Source organism: Aethalodelphis obliquidens, unplaced genomic scaffold (assembly GCF_003676395.1).
Source record: "Aethalodelphis obliquidens isolate GAN/ISIS:26980383/991018 unplaced genomic scaffold, ASM367639v1 scaffold133, whole genome shotgun sequence".
In the NCBI taxonomy this organism is placed as follows: Eukaryota; Metazoa; Chordata; class Mammalia; order Artiodactyla; family Delphinidae; genus Aethalodelphis; species Aethalodelphis obliquidens.
In genome coordinates, this window is record NW_020838077.1 from 157,766 (window position 1) to 173,501 (window position 15,736).

Genomic DNA, 15,736 nt, shown 5'->3' on the forward strand with positions numbered 1-15,736 from the left:
CTGTGCTCTAGAGCCCGCAAGCCACAACTAATGAGCCCATGTGCCACAACTACTGAAACCCGCGTGACTAGAGCCCGTGCTCCACAAGAGCAGCCATCACAATGAGAAGTCCGTGCACCACAGCGAAGAGTAGCCCACGCTCGCCACAACTAGAGAAAGCTCGCATGCAGCAACGAAGACAATATAGCCAATAAATTTAAAAAAGACCAACAAAAATTTAGGGGATTTGTTGCTAGTAGACTTGCCTTGCAAAAAAATGCTAAAAGAACTTCTTAAGAGAGAAGGAAAAAATATAGGTCAGAAACTCAGGTCTACATAGACAAAGAAAGAGTACTGAAGAAGGAATACATGAAGGTAAAATAAAACCCTGTATTTTTCTTATTCTTAATTGATGTGCCATATAACAGTTTGTTCAAAATAATAGTGTAAACAAAGTATTTGCTCATGTATGCTTATTTGTATATCATATGTATATGTATTTGCTTATGTATGTTTACATATATGTGACATGAATGACAGCAATGATACAAGGTACAGGAGAGACGAATTGGGATTATTTTGTTATTATAAGGTACTCACACTATTCATGATGTGGTATAGTGTTATTTGAAAGTAAACTTGGATTAGCTGCAAATGTATATTGCAAACTCTAGGGCAACCACTAAAAAAATGTAAAAGAAGTATAACTGATATGCTGACAGGAGAGAAAATAGAATCATATAAATGCTCAATTAAAACCTCAAAAGTCAGAAAAAGTGTAAGATGACAAACGTAGGAAAAAAGAACAAGGGCAACAAATAGAAAGCAATAATGAATTCGTAAATATTAATCTAACTATATCAATAATCACTCTGAATATTAATGGTTTAAATACCCCAATTAAAAGATGGAGCTATTATCAAAAAGACAAGAAATTACAAATGTTGGTGAAGATGTGAAAAAAAGGGAACCCTTCTGCACTCTTGGTGGAAATGTAAATTGGTGTAGTCACTATGGAAAACAGCATGGAGGCTTCTTAAAAAATTAAAGATAGAACTACCATATGATCCAGCAATTTCACTTCTGGTATTTATCTGGAGCTTGAAGGAAATGTCCACTTTGATGAACGAAGTTGACCCAGAGAAAGGGATCCAGAGAAATAAATACTCCAACCTCTCTGTCTTCTCTCATTCTGGTTTCCTGCTAAGTGCTCCCACAAATGAAACTCAAAGCTGAAGTCACAGGACAGGGGAGCCCATGCTGTGGTCCATACAGGCTGGCCTTCCATGGAAGAGTAGGCAGAGATCAGAATGTGTGTGTGTGTGTGTGTGTGTGTGTGTGTGTGTGTGTGTGTGTGTTAATATTAACAATTAAAAGCACTTAGCTTTCTATCAACATTTTTCTCCATTATAATGCCTATTTTGTGTTAATGAAAGTCAGTTTAATATCCAGTGACATACTGTGAGTCTTGTAAGTTTTCATCTCTTAAGAACAGTAATTCCTTAGATACTGGTTCTTCTTACCTAGATCCAGACTTGGAACACAGCACCATGAGTGCTCTTATGAGGTTTATATAAATCACTCAGAACAGTGTCTGGCCCGTGATAAGCTCGATCCAACTAGTGGCTGCTATTGTTATTTAGATGGAATGACCTCTAGAGGTTCAGGCAGATCTCGGTCTCTCTCTAGGACTGTGTGGTGGGAATGTAGGAGGAGATCGTGTGGTGAGATGGTCATTACTAAAGAGTCTATATCGCTTCTCACTGCTTCTCACTTTAAGGTGTATGTAAAGATCCCAATTCAGTAATGCAATAGACACCGAGATGTGGAAACACTTCTGCCCTCACATCCCTTCATTCGTCAGTATGGAGAAATTTGCTCACTGGTCTATTACTCTCTGTCCTGTTTGTTAAGTACTCGGTGGTCAGGAATAGACTATTCCCTTCTTTACAGAATTCTCCTTTTCTCTGACAGGAATTATTCCATAAAAGCCAAAAAGCTTCATATCTCGTGTGTATGTGACAGCTGCGATTTCCCCACGCCAAAACCAAGCAAGCAAACACACAAATAAACAAAACTAGCCTTTATAATTAGATGCCCCAGGCAGGAAACGAGGATACTGGGTGGGCATTAGATCGCAGAGGCAAACTATCTGCAATGAACCTCTAAAGAAGGTCAAAACAGGTGGAGGAGCAGGGTGGGATTAGGGGTGGTGGACACCGCCTTGATTTCTGTAACACGCGCCACAAAGGAGCGGTTACCACTCTGGCTTTTCCCGCAAGAGATGCCGGACCAGCTGGCTGTATGACTTCGAATGCGGTTTTCAGGCAGGCTCGGGGAGGATTTGGGGGAACCGGGAGGCGCAGCCTGGAGGTGCTGGACAGCGAGGCGGGTAGTCCCTCCAGGAGCGCGGCGGGTGCTGGGAGACTTGCGGAGCGAGGGCTGGGCTGTCTCGGCTTCTCGGCGTCCTCCATCTGGTAGGAAGCATCACGGACCAGCCAGGCGGTGCGCGGTGATGCTCTGCCTCAGCCAAATAGCCCTTGTCTTCCATGGATATCGTTCCCTTATTGGGGTCAAGGCGAGGAAGAGCTAGAGTCCGCTCGCTCTTTCTCCTCAGCCTTCTCTCGGGGCTTCTAAAAGGAGCACCCCCGGATCCCGGGGAACTGCTGATTTCCGCTGGCGTAGAGGAAGGATCACATACACGCCTCCGCGAAAGATGAAAGCGTCTCGAACAAAGCGTGTTTTATTCGCCAGGGTAGCCGCGGTGGAGGAGGGTAGGGGCGAAGAGGGTCCCTAGCAGTGTCGCGCGCTCCAGCTCCAGCTTGTCTCGGGGACCGAGCGCTCCCGTCGCTCATGACTCTGTAGAGCGCGCACCGAGAACGCAAAGAAAGCATGCTCCAGTGGCGCAATCGGTTAGCGCGCGGTACTTATACAGCAGTATATGTGCGGGTGATGCCGAGGTTGTGAGTTCGAGCCTCACCTGGAGCATGTTTTCTGCCCTTCACGATTTCAGTCTCTTTTCATTCTACTGCTTTCTGTCCCTCTTCTTTAAAGAAAAAGCTAAAAAGAGGTTATTACATTTTCCATGGTGAGAATGCAGATATTCCATGATTAAGGAGGATATTTGGTCATTTTTCAAACATAGGAAGAAATCACAAGCCAAAAGGAGGTAAATTGAACATATTCAAGCAAATTCGATTCTCCTCAATCAGGAGAATTTAAAGTCAGGTTGTACAGCCTCAGATGAGTCTCCCTCACCCTTTCCTCGCTCCTTTTAAAAAACCATTTCTCAGATCCTTGGGGACTGAGCAAGGAGGAGGAAAACCTGGGTCTTGTGCTCTGCAATTTCGTACAGCTGTCACCCGGGGCTCACGGATTTGCGGAAGCTGCTGTCAGGCATCTTAGCTTTGAGTTCCACAAGATTTGCAGTGAGGTTGCTGAACTCCATCTTTGAAATATACATGTGCTTTGAGTCAGGCTCCACCGCCTACTTTACATAAACCAGACTGGGGAACAGAAAAAAATTTCCCCCAGCAATGAAACATAGGTGGCTATGTATGTATCTCTTCCTAATTTCATCAGAAAATAAACGGCCTTGTTTGGGAAAATGACATTCATCCTGACGCTTTAGTAAGACATGTGTGTACAATAAGATTCACCCATTTTAAGTGTACAGTTTGATTAATTTTGATAATTGTATTAATTTCCTATTGCTGCTGTAACAAATTAGCACAAACTTAGTGGCTTAGCACAAAATTATTGTCTTGCAGTTTTGTAGGTCAGAAGTCCAAAATGGCTCTCACTCGACTAAAATCAAGCTGTTGGCAGGTCTGTGTTCCTCCTGAAAATTCTCACAGAGAATTCTTTTCTTGCTTTTTCTAGCTTCTAGAGGCTGCCCACATTCCTTGGCCATTGGCCCCATTCATCTTCAAAGCCAGCAACTGCATCACTCCGATCTCTGCTTCTGCTGTCACATCTTCTCTGACTCTCATCTTCTTATGCTTCTCTCTCCTATCTTTAAGGACCCTATGATTATATCAAGCCCACTTGGATAATCCGGGGTAACCTCCTTGTTTTAAGATCCTTACCTTAATCACATCTGCAAAGACCCTTTTGCCATGTAAGGAAGCACATTCACAGGTTCTGGGGACTATGGTGTGGACCTCTTTTGGGGAGCTCTCATTTGCCTACCACAATAGTTATATACCATTGTACACATAGCACTGCATTTAACATGGAGAACAGCACCTTTCCCCTAAAAAGTTTCCTCCTGCTCTTTGGTAGTCCATCATCTCCCTACACTCCTGCCTCTGGCCACCAGTGATCTGCTTTCTATCACTATAATATGTCCTTTTCTAGAATCTCATGTAAATAAACTGATACCGTTTGTAGCCATTTGTGTTAGATTTCTTTTACTTAGCTTAACACTGTGCTGATCTCTGTAGCAGAGAATCATTTTTGATTCCCGGCTTCTCCACACTCCCCATATTTATCTGTTCCTGAGTCTTCTCAGTTCTATCTTACCTCCTTAATATCTCTCAATATTCCTGTGCTCACAGTCAGTGTTCCCGAAGGCCTCCTCCTATGGCAAATACTCCTCTTCTGCCCTGAAACTTCTTTGCTCCTCCTTTTCATTTGCTTCTACTTCTTCCATTGGAGATCACTTGTCTGTCCTCAGGATGTGATGAGAGCTCCACCTCCACAGTTTGGATCTCACGCTCTCCTGTGCCAGGCACTTGATGTATTAGTTCAGTCTTATCTTAATTCACTCTCATTTATTGGGTCATAAGCTCCCTGGGGGAGACAGGGACTGCATCTTCATTGCCTGTTTATTTAGTACCCAGCTCAGCTGCTGACTGAAGAGATTGTAACTCTCACATAATTTTTCCGCCTGTGGTTTCGTGGAGGTCTCTGCTTCCTTTACAGCACTCTTTTGTCTTACCCCATTCTCACTGCTTAGGGTGAAAGTTTGCTGTATTGATTTAATTTATTCATTTTGGCAAAATAAAGGTTCAATTTCAGCTCTGGGAAATGAGCAACATTAGCAAGAGAGTTTTGTTTTGTCTTGCAGTTTCTTTCACTAAAGGAATGTAAAGATCTGAGGTCAGAAAAGAGATTTGCCAGTGCAAATAAAAAAGACCTCTTAAGCTCTTTTCTCCACAAATAATGCTCATCTTCCTCTTGTCCATGTGACAGACGCCTACTCATACTTCATGGCCCAGAAAAAAAATCTGATAATTTATTTCTTCTTACTAATAGATAATTCGTAATATTAAATTCACATTTATCTCATTGTAAAAACGATGTATTTACACATACAACTGTCTTCCTACTAGTTTGCTTATCAAGGACAATTGCCATGACTTTATTTAAAAAAATTTTTTTTCAATTAAGTAGTCCAGTATGTGACACTTAGTAAAGCCTCAAAAATATCAATAGAGTCTCAAAACTGTACAGTGGAATAAAGTCAGAACTTTGGATTGAAGAGGAGGATAGGAAAAGAAGAAGGAAAAGATAAGGTGGTTTGGATGGGAATGATGAGAAGGAAAAACAACCTGTTTCTTTTTGGTTGTTCCAGATGAAAATATTGGACATTTTGAACACTGTTACTCAAGGTTTTTCTAGAGTTGATATATGCTTCTGCCAAATAAAGGACTAAAATATATGTTTGGCTAATAATTAGAATTCGAAATGAGTTTGTTTTAGCCCCATCGTGGGGTAAATAACTACTGTAGATCTCATACTATTATGAAAAAGAGTTAAATATTCTGCTTAAAATTTTTTCCTCCTCATATAAGAATACTCCAATAATTTTTTAGACTATTTATAGAATCATAGTGTCTTATATAATAGTGGAACAAGAAACTTTTCTTACCATTTTGACCTTTTGGGTTTCTTTACTATTTATTTCTCCCCAGTTTCCGTTTCCGTTGCTGATACAAGCTGAAAAGATTTGTATCCTTAAAGGGTCTCCAAGTGATTTTATCTATAACATAAATATGGCCTACTTTTGTGTCTTTGGCATGTCCAACTTATATTTCATATAACTACTTTGTTAATTTTCAAATTTTTTGTATACATAATATATTCATATGGTTCAAAATATTTTATGTATAAAGGCCCTCCCTATTCCTATCCCCAGCCAACCAGTTCCCCTCAGTACAGGCTACTCATTTATGTTATTAGTTTCTTGGAAAAATAGAATTATTCGCATTCTCTTTGCCAGATACCATTCTAGGTGAGGGTCTGGGGAGGAGCCCATCCCTTCCCATGTAGAGAAAAATTTGGCCACGCCCAAAGAGAGGTCTGGCCTTTGCCCTCAGCTTTTGGGAGGTAATCTATATCACATCTAATAGTAGTGTATTTGGAGGGCGGGGGGTGGTGGGGTTGGCCATTCTCTGTAGCCATGTCAGAAAAACCAACCATGTGATTTACAGGGAGGGCTTCGGTTCACTCAGTATCAGTCAGCCTAGCGAGTGAGTTCAAGCATGTGGGTGGTCAATCACTCATGCCTATGTAATGAAGCGCCAATAAAAATTCTGGACAAGGAAGGTTGAGTGATATTCCTGAGCTAGCAATAGTCTGTGTGTATTGTCACACATCGACATCAGGAGGGTAACTCATCCTGAGGACAAGGAAAGTCTTATATTTAGAACCCTGCCAGAATCTACACTATATGTCTCTCCTTTTGGCTGATTTTAATTTGCATCCTTTTTCTGTAATAAGTCATAGCCAGTGAGCATAATAGCTTTTGGTGAGTTCTGTGAATTCTTCTAGTGAATTATCAAACCCAAAGGTGTTTTGGGGAACCCCCTCAAACTTGCAAATAGTGTCAGAAGTGAGGACAGTCAAGGGGACTTTGTTGTTTGACTAACTCCAAGTAGAGAGCTAAATACCTCTTCCAATTTGACAACGCTTCCCATGCAATATATATATATATTGTAATATATCAAATAAATTAAACTCTTTCTAGAACCTCTCTTTTTACCTCTTTTTCTAGGGCCTTCTGGGAAATCTCAAAGCCAGTTTTAGCTGCAAATGATGTACATTAGGACTTGATTTGAGGAAGAAAAATGTCAAAAGTTGTCAGATATTTTGAACATCTAATTAAACAGGATCACATATTACTGGAAAATGATACTTGGCTGCCTAGTTAATCAAAGTGACAATAAGATTTTAAAAGTAGACATAGAGGACTTCAAGTTTCTACCCCAATTGTAAAAAGTTTGGAAGTCATCACTCCCTACCTCACAACAACAGGAAAGCTAAGAAAAATTAAAAACTAACAACTCTTCTTAGATATATCAGAGAATTGAGTCACAGGGAAACATGCTGACAAAAAAACAGGAGAGACAGGCAGATCCCATGAATCGCAGTTACCAGCGGATAGAAGCCCAGGAGCAAAAGCTCACAGCTGGAGCCAGTACTAGTTGGAGTATCCAGTACATAAACTCTAATTGGTATGCTAAGAGGAGAGGAAAAAGAATCTATAAAATGCTCAGTTAAACCCAGAGAAGGCAGAAACAGAGTGGAAGACAAAGAATAAAACAAAGAATAGGAAAATGAATAGAAAGTAGTTACAAATATGGTAGATAGTAATCCAACAATAGCAATAGTCACATTAAATATAAATGTTCTAAATACACTAATAAAGAACAAAGACTATCAGAGTGAATAAAAAGGCAAGATACAACTACATTGTTATCAGTTGAATTGTGTTTCCTCTGCTCCAAATTCATATGTTGAAGCCCTAACCTCCAGTATTTCAGAATGTGGCCTTATTTGGAAATAAGATAATTGCAGATGTAATGTGGATAAATGCAGATTAATTAAGTTAGGATGAACTTATACCGGAGAGGAGGGGAATCCTAATCCAGTAAAACCAATATGACATCTCCTTATAATAAGGGGAAATTTGGAAGCAGACATGAACACAGGGAGAATGCCTTGTGAAGAGGAAGGCAGAGATTGGAGTAGTGCATTTACAAGCCAAGGAACACCAAAGATTGCCAGCAAACCACCAGAAACTAGGGGAGCTCACAATTTATATTTATAACTAATCTAAATACTCTTTCAAATAACACTACACAACTTCATGGGTAGTGCAAATACCTCATAACAGAATTTTCCCAATTCCTTCCTCCCATCAATTATAACATTGTTGTTATTCATTTCAATTATCTATAAGTTATAATCAGTGAATACATTGTTGCTATTATTTTTAGCAAACTGTTATCTGTTAGATTGATTTTAAAAATAAAAATAAAATATTTGATTTTACCTTTATATATTCCTTCTGTGTTTTGGGTTGAACTGAGTTTCTCCAAAATATTTTGAACTAATAAAAATTAAAATACAACTTATCAAAAGTTGTGAGATGTAGAGAAAGTAGTGTTTAAAGGGAAATAGACAATGAATGAATATATGAGAAAAAAAAGAGAAATATCTAAAATCAATAAGCTTCCACCAGAGGAAACAAGAAGAGCAAAATTAAATCCAAGGGAAGAAGAAGAAAAGAAATGACTGTAAAAATTGAACTTTAGAACTGAAATTGATCAAATTGAAAACAGGAAATTAATGAAAAAAATCAATAAAACCAAAAGCTCGTTCTGTGAAAAGATCAATAAAATTGATAAACCTTTAGCCAGGTTAACAAAGAAAAAAAAGAACACAAAATTACTAATATTAGAAGTGAAAGAGGGGCCACGAGTACTAGATAATAAAGGAATATTACATATTATTATTTATGCCCACAAATTTGATTACTTAGATTGAATGAGCTAATTCTTCAAAAGATACAGTTAAAATCCCAGCAAGTTACTTTATGTGTATTGATAAACTGATTCTAAAGTATATATGGAAAGACAAAAGATCCAGAATAGCCAACAGGATGCTGAAGAACAAGGTTGGAGGTCTGACATTATCCAACTTCAAGATTAGTTATAAAACTACAGTGATCAAGACAGTATGGTACTGGTGAAAGAATAAACAAATAGATCAATGGAACAGAATAGAGAGTCCAGATATAGATCTAAACCAATATAGTCAACTGATCTTTGACAAAGGAGCAAAGACAACTTAATAGAGAAAAGACAGTGTTTTCAACAGGGTTCAGGAACAGCTAGACATCCACATGCCAAAACAAAACAAAACAAAACAAAAAACAGTCTAGGCACAGATCCTATGTCACAAAAATTAGTTCAAGTAGGTGATAGACCAGACCTAAAATGTAAAATATAAAACTTCTCTAGATAACATAGGAGAAAATCTAGCAGACCTAGGGTTTGGTGATGACTTTTTGCCATGCTGCATGGCTTACGGGATCTCAGTTCCCTAACCAGGGATTGAACCTGGGCCAGGGCAGTGAAAATGCTGAATCTTAACCACTAGACAACCAGGGAACTCCCATGACAATGACTTTTTTAGATGCTACACCAAGAGTATGATCGGTGAAAGAAAAAAAGTGATAAATTGGACTCCATTAAAATTAAAATCTGCTCTGTGAAAGCCCATGCAAAGAGAATGAAAAGATAAACCACAGACTGGAGAAGATATTTGCAAAACACATGTCTGATAAAGGACCAATATCCACTATATGCAAAGAACTCTTAAAACTTAGCAATAGGTAAACAACCCAATTTTTAAATGGACAAAAGATCTGAATAGACATTTCATCAAAGAAGAACTACAGGTGGCAAGTAAACGTATGAAAAGATGTTGAACATATATATTTAAGGATTTGTAGATTAATACAACGAGATATCACTACATATCTTTTAGTAGGCTAAAACCCAGATGACTGACAACATCAAATGTTCTTGAGGCTGTGGAGACAGAGACTCACTCATTGTTAGTGGGAATGCAAAATGGCACAACCACTTTGGAAGACGTTTGACAGTTTCTTACAAAACTAAACATCGTCTTTCCAGATGATCCAACAATTGAACACCTTTGTATTTACCCAAATGCATTGAAAACCTATGTCCACACAAATGTCTGCACACAGACGTTTATAGCAGCTTTATTCATAATTGTCAAAATGTGGAAGCAACCAAGATGTCCTTTGTTAAGTGAATGAATAAACGGTGGTACACCCATACAATGAAATATTATTCAGCACGATAAAGAAATGAGCTATCAAACCATGCAAAAGACATGGAGGAACATTACATGTGTATAGCTAAGTGAAAGAAGTCAGTCTGAAAAAGCTACATACTGCATGATTCCAACTATTGAACATTCTGGAAAAGGCTATAGAGACAGTGAAAAAGGTTGATGGTTGTCAGGGGTTGGTGGTTTGTGTGAGGGATGAATAAATGGAGCACAGGAGATTTTTAGGGCAGTGAAACTATTCTGCATGACATTATAATGATGGATACGTGACATTATGCATTAGTCAAAATCCATAGAACTGTACAACACAAAGAGCAAACCCTACTGTAAACTATAGACTTTAGCTAGTAATAATGTACCAGTGTTGGTTCATCCATTGTAACAAATGTATCACACTAATGCAAGATGTTAATAATCGGGGAAACTCCGAAGTGGGGAAAAGATGGTATATAGGAAGTCTCTGTATTTTCTGCTCAGTTTTTATGTAAACCTAAAAATTCTCTAAAGAATAGAGTCTAGTTAAAAAAGTAAACATAGGAGGTAATGTAATTATAAATAACCTTAACTGTTTCGAAAGTGGAAAGACTTTGTTATCTTAAATAATCAAGACATAATAAAAAGAGTGTCCTAGTACTTAATTTCTGCCATTTTAGGAGGTAATGAACTGAATTGTTATCATAATGCAAAAGCATGTAATGGTGAGGGTTGAGGGGTGGATTTTATATTTTAACCCCAAATGCCAAAGGTAAACAAAAACTGGCAACAAAACCAAACCAAAATAGTGCTCAAACAAGGAACCAAAATCAAATCCTTACCATGCTACAACTGACACATGGCTGGAGCACAGGGTCCAGGAGCTGGACTCAGTGAGGGATCTCCAAATTGCCAGTCAGGAAAGGGCCACAGCAGGCGTGCGAGGACCCGGTGCCTGGATGGAAAAGATGGGTGTCTGAGGTGGGCTATGACTCATGGCAACAAACTGTCAAAGACAAAACCCAGATAAATGAGATTTATTTTATTCGGGCTATTGCATTCAGGAGAGAACTCCAGATTCAAAGATCAGTGTCTCTGCAAAGTGGTTTGCTTTAGATTTTTATAGGGAATAGTAGACGAGTTACAGGTGAAGTTATTTACATTGGGAATTGCTCGGAAATCTCAATCAGATGAATAGAAAATATTTATCTCTGGGTCTAGTTACTTTTAAGGGGATTGTACAGAAAAGGGTTAACATAGAAGCCTGAGATTGCTATTCTTAGAAAGATCAGCTTGCAAGATGGGCCCTTAACTGGCATCTGGAAACTAAGATTTTGAAATAGTTCCCACCATTTCTTAAATGACACAAGTGGCTCACTCTGCCTAAACTGTGCAAACAATATGGTTTATCCTGAACACTTTCTTTCTGGGAGTTCTGGTACATGCTAGGCAGCTACCAATAAATATCTGCACACTGAGTCTCTAATGAATGAATTTCCCTAGTGGACATTTCCCATGTGTTGTCTTTGCACTTATATACTATATATATATATATAAAACGACTTCTATTTATAGATTAGAATGTTATTGTTGTTAATGGTGCAGTAGGTACTGACTTTGGGATTTCTCATTATTCATGGTGCTCAGTTAATTAGGCTTTAATTACAACAACTAAACATTTCTAAATATTGTATTTCCATTTTCAAATAGTTATGATAGCACTTTTCTATGTAAAATGGTGTAAGAAATAATTTTATTAGGATCAGTGGGTTCTAATAATGTCCACATCAAGTATCTGAGCTCTTTCTTCTTGATAAAGACAAAGACTGTGTCTTTGCTCTGGCTAACGTGGGTAGTATGCTGGGTAATGCTTTAGTTCTTTTAAGATGAGGTCCTAAATTCAAGCCCCTTAATATGAAATTTGAGCTTAACTTCTGCCTCTGAGAAAAATTATGTAGGACACGAAATCCTAAAACTCCCACTACAACAAGAAAGAAGGTGAGATGAATCACAGTTACAAACATCATATTTGTAAAACATGGGAGTGTTATGGAAGCAATGAAGACTGTATGAATTGGAGTTTCAGAGAATGGTAAACCCTTCTGTGGTGAGCTTATATTAACTGGATTTTTTTCTTTTGTTTTGTAACATACTGAGATTAGCTTGTAAAAGGACTGTTCTGGAGGAAAGAGAAGCCCGAAAGGATTTCGTTGGTTAAGGGAGCTGACATGATAATTTAGAAACTACAGGATCCCCAAATATGATTAGTTTCCCTAATGAGACACTTGATAGACTGGGGGACTATACAAGCATACTTGGGGAGTTTGGCCAAAGGCTTCTAAGGACAGAGTAAAATCTTCCATAATCATACTGTTTAAAACAGAAAGTCCAGCTAGAGACAGGCCTCTATCTTGTACACACAGCTGCTCTCCCTTTCAAGATGTTTGGTAGATTTGAAGCTGTAGGAGATAGGAGACTAAAAACTCAAAATATCTGAGGGCCAGCATGTCATCTCCTACAGTCTTCCACAGCTAAAAAGACAAACATCTGTCAGGGTAAAACAATCAAACAAACAAACAAAAAATGCTCAGGAAATTCAAGGAACAAGAACAAACTAGACATAGTAAAGATGTGAAAATTTAAACTGCATGATTAGCCAACCTCACCAAATTGACATGTCTAAAACAATATATAGAACAGTGTTAGAATGCATATTACTTTCAAATGTACATGGAACATATATCAAAATAGACCATATAATGAGCCATGAACAAAATCTCCAAAGACTTAAGTTATGTAGTATATACTCTCACATCACAGTAGAATTAAATTATAAATCAATGAATGTATCTAGAAAATCTCCCACTGTTTGGAAATTAAGCAAAGAACACATTTCTAAATAACACTGGGGCCAAATAAGAAATCAAATGGAAAATATAAAATAGGTAGAATTGAATGATAATGAAAATATGACATATTAAAAGTGCTGAGGTGTAATTAGAGCAGTGTTGAGAGGCAAATTCATGTCTTTAAATGTATATGTTAAAAAGAAAAGGTTGAAAATCAAATATTTAAGCTTTCATCAAAAGAAGCTGGATAAACAAGAGCAAATTAATTCTAAGAAAGTAAAATGAAGAAGATGCTAAAAATAAGAGGAGATATCCATTGAAATGAAAGCTAACACACAATAGAAAAAAATCAACAAAGCAAAAATATTAACATCTTTTTGCCAATGAAGTTAACGATTTAGATGAAACGATTTGTCACAGAGTGAAAAATGCAATTTGCCATAGCTGACACAAGAAGAAATAGAAAATCTGATCTGTCCTATATCAATCAGAGAAATAGAATCTCTAATATGAAATTTTCCTACAAATTAAACTTTAGGTCAATATAGCTCACTGGTGAATTCTTCCAAATATTTAAGAAAGAAATAATACAAATTGTACACAAATTCTTCCAGATAATATAAAAGGGAAGCTTCCCAGCTTACTTGATGAAGTTAGCATGATCCTGATATCAAAACTTGACTAGGACATTATAAAACTAGAAAATTTCAGGTCAATATATCTCAGGGAAATAGATGAAAAATTCTAAATATTGGTAAATTGAATCCAGCAACATTTTAAAAGAATAATCTATTATGACCACATGGAACTCATTCTGTAAATTTAAGAATATTTGGTTTAGCCTGTAAAAAACAATATACATTACCACACTGAATTTTAAAGGAAAAAAATTATATGTATATCTCAATAGATGCAGAAAAATTATTTAATAAGGTTCAATCCCCATTCATAATTACAATTTATACAAACTAGGAATAAAGGTATCTTCTTTAATCTAAAAGAGTATTCTGGAAAAAAAAAAACCCTACAACTAACCTTATGCAATGGTGAAATATTGAAAGCTTTCTTTGAGACTAGGAATAAGACAGGAGTGTCCACCATAGTAACCTCTATTCAGTATTGTACTGGAGGTTCTAAACAACAGGTAAGGGGAAAAAAAAGTATAAAGACTAGAAAGAAGTAAAATCAGCATTGATCACACTGACATGATAGCATACATACAACCATGATCTACTAACAATTATCATTAATAAGTAAATCTAGCAAATTTACTGTATATAAGGTGGATATACAAAAATAAATGGCATGTCTCTATACTAACGATAAGCAATTAGAAAATGAAATTTAAGAAGAAATGCCATGTAAAATAGCATTGTTAAACATCAAATGCAGAGCAGTTAATCTTTTAAAACAACACTTCAACACTGAAAACTTCCAAACATTGTTGAGAGAAATTAAAGACTTGAATGGAGGAATCTACCATGGTCCTGGCCAGAAAAATCCAATCTTGCTAAAATATTAATTCTCCCCAAACTTACTTATAGATTTTATGCATCACCAAAAAAACAAACAAAAAACTGCTAGCAGGATTTGGGGGGAGAGTGGGAGGTGGAAATTGACAGTTGATTCTAACATTTATATTGAAATAATAATGTTTTAAAAATCCAGAATAGCTATGGCAATCCAAAGTGAAAAAAACAAAACTGAGCCCCTATATTATCAGATATTATTACTTACTTTTAAGTTAAAAAAATTAAGACAGTGTAATATTAGTGTAAAGGCAGACAGATACCAATGGGACAGAATAGAGAGCCTAGGGGAAAAAAACCCCACACATATGCAGTTCCCTGTTTGATGACAAGGAGACATTGCAATTCAGTGGGGAAAAGATTGACTTTTCAATAAATAATGCTGGGTCAATTGAAATCATATAGTAAAGAAAATGATTTCAATCCTTATCTCACACCATATATAAATTGAAAATGGAATATAAACTTAAATGTTAAAAGTAAAATACTTAAACTTCTAGAAGAAAACATAGAATAGCTTCATGACTTTAGTGTAGGCAAATATTTCTGAACTAGGATGCAAAAAAGCACTAACTGTAAAGATTGGACTTCATTAAAAGTCCAATTGGACTTCGTTAAAACTGAAAAGTTCAAAATACAAAATTAGGAGAACTAAAGGTGTGCCACAAATTAGAAGATATTTGCAACACGTATACCTCTGACAAAGGACTTGCATTCACAATACGTAATGAACTACAAATCAATTTTGTAAAAACTGGCAATCAACCCAATTTTTTAAATGGGGAAAAGCATATGGGAAGATGCAAAATATCATAGTCATCAAAAATGCAAGTCAAGATCACAAAGACCTATCACTACCTCCTGGCCTGAGTAGCTAAAATTAAAATAACAATACCCAGTAGTGGCTAGGCTGTGAAGCAACCAGAAGCCTCATACATTGTTTTCAGTAGTGAGAACTGGTACGTGCATTTTGGAAAACAGTTTAGCAGCACCTAATAAAGTTAAACATACATATATCCTATAGACCAGCAATTCCACCTATGTATCTATCTAATAAATCAGTGATTATGTTCCACCTATGTATCTATCTAATAAATCAGTGATTATGTTCAACCATGCACAAGAAGGTTCAGTGCTTTTTATAATAACCCTAAATTGAAAACCAAATGTCCATCGACTTCAGAATGGGTAAGTAAATTGTAGTATATCCATAAAATGGAAGTCGATACCTAGGAACAAACTGCTTTTAACTACTTTAGAAAACATAGGTGAATCTCAAAGACAATATTGAGT

General features: G+C 37.1%; 1 non-coding gene across 1 annotated transcript; it reads left to right on the forward strand.

Moving 5' to 3' along the window:
* Positions 1 to 2,873: 2,873 nt before the first annotated feature.
* TRNAI-UAU (transfer RNA isoleucine (anticodon UAU)) lies at positions 2,874 to 2,967 on the forward strand. Its single transcript has 2 exons — positions 2,874 to 2,911; positions 2,932 to 2,967. It is a non-coding gene; the product is annotated as a tRNA-Ile (tRNA).
* The last annotated feature ends 12,769 nt before the right edge of the window (positions 2,968 to 15,736 follow it).